Raw genomic sequence first — 5,153 nt, forward strand, 5'->3', positions numbered from 1 at the left:
ACTGATGGGTAAGTGTAGTTCCAACCTGAATGTTAGATGATGTTTTCTTTTGTGTCATCAAGTAAAACAGGCTGAAGATGTTTGTAAGAAAGTCATTCATTTGTTAATGATGTGAGTGAATGCCAGAGGAAGTTCCTCAATTTCTTGTAATGTATTTGCATTGTAATGACTACAGACATTGTTTTAACAACAGAAATTCAATTTACATACCATAATATTCACCCAAGACACACTTTTAAGTTTAATCTTTATTATTAACATTTTCTGCATCACTGTCTTAAGTTTTGAGATGGACACTGATGGGAACAACCAAGCCCCTTTTTGGTACATCTGCCAGTTTCCACGGTGTAAGTATGTTCACCACAGCCCATTTCAAGCTGCCAACATGGTGCCACTCATATTATGAGGCTAGCATTATCCTAATTCCAAAACCAGATGAAGACACTACAAAGAAACAAAATTATAGGCCAATATCCCTGATCAATATAGATGCTAAAATCCTCAACAAAATATTAGCAAACCAGATATAGCAATACATTAAAAAAGATCATACATACAACATGATAGAGTGGGATTTACTCTGGGGATGCAAGTTGGTACAATATCTGCAAATCAATGAATGTAACACACCATATAAATGAAATGAAGGAAAAAAACCACATGATCATATTAATAGATGCAGAAAAATCACTTCATAAATCCAGCTCCCATGTATGATAAAATCTCTCAGCAAACTGGGAACATACCTCAACATAATAAAGGCCACATATGGCAAACAGCCAGCATGACACTCAGTGGGCAAAAACTACAAGTATTTTTCTTAAGATCCAGAACAAGACAGAGGTGTCTGCTTTCACCAACATATTCAACAAAGTGCTGGAAGTTCTAGCCACAGAAATCAAACCAGAAGAGGAAATGACAGGCATCCAAATTGGAAAGGAAGACATAAAATTGTCATATGCAGGTGACATGCTATTGTATATAGAGAACCCTAAAGATTGCATCCAAAGCCTGGATGGTGTGGCTCAGTGGTTGAGCACTGGCCTAGGATCCAGGAGATCGCAGTTTGATTCTTGGTGAGGGCACATGCCCAGGCTGTGGGCTAGATCTGCAGCAGGGAGCATGCAGGAGGCAGCCGGTCAATGACTCAACTCCTGTTCAAATTTTTATCTCTGTTTAGACATCATTGCACTGGGAACTCCCCCTGGATGACAGGCTTGGTTATGGGCTGTCACGGACCTTTGTGGCACACATTCTACCATATTGGAATTTTATTTGTTTCTGTCTGTCTGTCTCTTGACCCTGGCTGCACATTAGCTTTACCAGGGCAGCTTTAAAAATACTGATGCTGCCAGGCCCCCTCCACCTTCACCCCGAGATTCAGAGTTACCTAACCAGGTGTGGAGCCTGAGCTCTGGTAGTTTTGTTTTTGTTTGTTACCAGAGAATACATATATTGATTTTAGAGACAGAGGAAGGGAGAAAGAGAGAAACACCAATTTGTTGTCTCTCATGTGCCCCAACCAGGAAGAGAACCTGCAACCTAGGTATGTGCCCTGACCTGGAATTGAACCTGCACCTTTTTGGTGTGCGGGAAGATGCTCACACCAACTGAGCCACCCAGCCAGGGCATGGGCTCCAGCAGTTTTCAGAGATCCCCAGGTGATTCTAATGTGCAACCAGGGATAAGAACACACCCCCGGGCCCAGGGGTCCAGCCTGTTCTGAACCCCTAACTGGGCACCGAAATGCCCAGGTATTTAATGAGTGTGTTGAATAAATAGGTGCAGCAGTTTCTAGAAGGGATGAAGGATGCAAACCAAACATACATGGGGTAGCAAGTTAGAGCTTCTGAAAGGTTCTAGAGAACAATCACTAGCCAGGCCCTAAAAGCGTACCGATCACTAGGGTCACTTAAAGAAATGTTCAAACTGAAGTACCAAGGCAAATAGAGACTCATAGATAGAGAAGAGGCACACAGCTGGGGGGAGAGGGGTTGAACAAAATAGAAAAGAATAAGGGGGAGCTCATGGCCATGGACAGCTGTGTGCTGACTGTAGGGGGGGGTGGAGGTGGAAAAGGACAGAGGGGTTAAAGGTGATGGGAAAAAGTGTTCATAGCTTTGTTTTCTTTAGGGTCCTCGTAAGAGTTACACATATAGACTTCTGTCACTCCTGTGTGGCTGCCCCTATTTGGAAGCCTTTTCCTCCAAGAATTCAGAACCTGACTAGCCTGGGAAGAATATTTGTCCCTCTGGGATTTCTCAAACATTTATTTGTCTAAGTAAAAAAGTTAAATGAGGGGACTCTTCATGCTGGCCAACCAGGCTTTCTCACCTTAGCTCGGTTTCGGGTCTTCAGAGGGACTTTCAGAGGTCAAGAAATGCTCAGGCCTCCTTCACCATAAACTAAACTGATAAAAAGAAAGAGAGTAGAAAGAAAAGAAAATTCAAAAATAAGGTTACACCATTTGTGGAACAAGTTTTTTTGAATTTTATGAGTTTATTTGAGCCAAACTGATGACATTTCCTGGGGAGCAAGATCTCAAATGCTCCTCTGTGGTGTATTTTATCTTATTTTTAATTATTACTGACACTATAGCAGATGTTCCACATCTGCTCCCCCTTGATATATTTAATTTTTTCTTTTTAATATGTTTTGATTAATTTTTAGAGACAGGGGAATGAGCGGGGGGGAGAGAGAGAGAGAGAAGTACCCTGACTGGGATCAAACCTGAAACAGGGGAATGTGCCCAGAACAGGGATTGAACTGGTGACCTTTTGGTGCATGGGACACCACTCTACCAACTGAGCCACACCAGCCAGGCCCCTTGGTATACTTTAAATGTTAATATCTAAGAAGTAAACTATTCAACCTGCACATGCAACGCATACACATTTAGTTTACAGTAATTATACTATTTCCAAGGCAATGAAAAAAACTATCAGAGGATTTGTTAAAAATGTTGGGCTAGAGTTCATGACACATATGGCCCAGTAATGAGATAACAAGTATTGACTTAAGTTGGACAGTGATATCATCTTTGTTCAAACCTGCCAACACTTCTCTGTAACTATTGGTATAGCCTGCTGGCACTGAAGCCCTTGTTGACACTGAGGACTCAGGCAGGTGGCCCTACTGTTGTTGCTCTTCCTAGGCCCTGGGCATGTAGGTTGCACCCAGCTTATAGAAGTACCACTTCCTGAATGTTTAATGTCAGTTCCTCACTGTGGTCAAGTGAGTGGATCAGCCCAAGAGTCTGGGCTGAACTGGCACACTTAATTAACATATGGTTTTGGAAAGAGAGCCAGTTTGGTCTTTTGTCTCCAATGAATAATAATAATAATAGTAATCAAAAGGCAGCTACAGAAGAAGGACAAGTAAATGTTGATAGAGTCAATAGGCCTGGGGAGGAGGCTGTGGAGGACTTGGAAAGTTAGTTTTTTAATTCAAAAGTTAATTTTTAATTCAAAAATTAGTTTTTTTGAATACGTCTTTTGTCTTTTAAAATATGTCTTTATTGATTTCAGAGGGAGGAAGGGAGAGGGAGAGAGAGTGGAAAAGCAACAGTGATGAGAGAGAGCTATTGATCAGGCGCCTCCTGCACGCCCCTTACTGGGGATCGAGCCCGCAACCTGGGCATGTGCCCTGACCTGGAACCGAGCCATCACCCCCTGGTTCATGGGCTGCAGCTCAGCCACAGAGCCATGGCGGCTATCAGTGCATGCATTCTTACAGAAGTTACTGATGAGGGCTCTTTCCATAAGTGCAGAGCCATCAGGAACGTAAGAGGGGTTTGGAAACTAACTTTCTGAGAGGAGCATGCTGGTCCCAGTTTGGTCCAACCCTGAACTATGTTTTTGCTCATGCAGCCATAGCCTGCGATTTGATAGTAAGTTGGGAGTTTCCAAATAGGGCAGGGTAGCCATTAACTTTGTTTCCATAATTGACTAATAGAGGTTATCCTCTTCCCTGAAATTTTATTTGCAGATATTAGGGGAGGCTTCTGTTTTTCCATTCCCAGGCATGGAAGTGGCAGAGAGAGAGACAAAAAAAATGAGTAAGAAAGGATAGTAAGGTGAAATCTTGGCAGTTGGCAGTTGGAACCAGTTGGCAGTTGGTACCAGTGAGGCTTCAATTGGGGTGGATGGAGCCTAAAGGTTGGGGACTTGGGTGTAAGACATAGGAATAGAAAACAGACATAAGGGAGGGGGAAGGAGAGCAACCAGTTCACCTAAAATTTAGGGAAGAGATGTCGGCTGAATGACCCTGGGAAAAAGGACTCATGGAACGGTCTGAGGCTTGTTTAAAGTGACACTTCATTCAGTTTATCAGATGGGTCAGCAGGATGGCCACGTGGGAAGGCAGGGGTACCAAGAGGGCTTAGGGTTTGGGGCCAGTGTCCCCGACACTCCTCCTTTGTTTCTTACTCCAACCCTCTAAGATGCCCTGCTAAATGTGTTTATATCTATTAATAAGAGGTTTACAATCATTTTGATACAGTCTAGGCTTTCCACAGGAGCCAAGGACCTTTGTTAAAATGTTAGGTTCAGTAGTTCTCCAGTGATTTTCTTCCTCCTACAGAATATAATCTGAAGTCCTTTCGAAGGCCTGCAGGGTGCTTCAGGACCCCATGGTACCCTGCTTCCTCTTCTGACCTCATCTCCTGCCTTTCTGCCCTCACTCACTTTTCCAGACATCAATTGGTCTGTGTTTCCAGAATAAAACTCAGAATCTTTACACCAGCATCTACTTTGGGGTCAGACAGATCTAGGCTTGAGTCCCAAGTTAAAGCACTTTCCCACTTCGTGGCCTCAGACCATGGGACTTTCTAAGCCTCTGTGTTTTCTATCTGCCTGGACTCACTGAAGGCAGAAGTATTTTACCCATACAGTGCCTGGCACATAGGAGAAACTTACTGTTGAAAGACAGAAAATATATTAAAGATCCACATCAAAAAATTAAAAAAAAAAAAATCCTGATAGAAGGTCCTTACCTCCCACATTATCTGGAATCAAATCCTGGCTCCACCCCTGAACAACCATGTGACCTGAGAAGCATTACTTTACTTCTGTGTCTCAATTTCTTCTGTAAAGTCTGTAAATGAGGATTGTTTTGGATGGTTAAATAAATATCTGACTTGAAACAAGATTGAG

This window comes from Miniopterus natalensis, chromosome 13, assembly GCF_054644295.1.
Source record: "Miniopterus natalensis isolate mMinNat1 chromosome 13, mMinNat1.hap1, whole genome shotgun sequence".
In the NCBI taxonomy this organism is placed as follows: Eukaryota; Metazoa; Chordata; class Mammalia; order Chiroptera; family Miniopteridae; genus Miniopterus; species Miniopterus natalensis.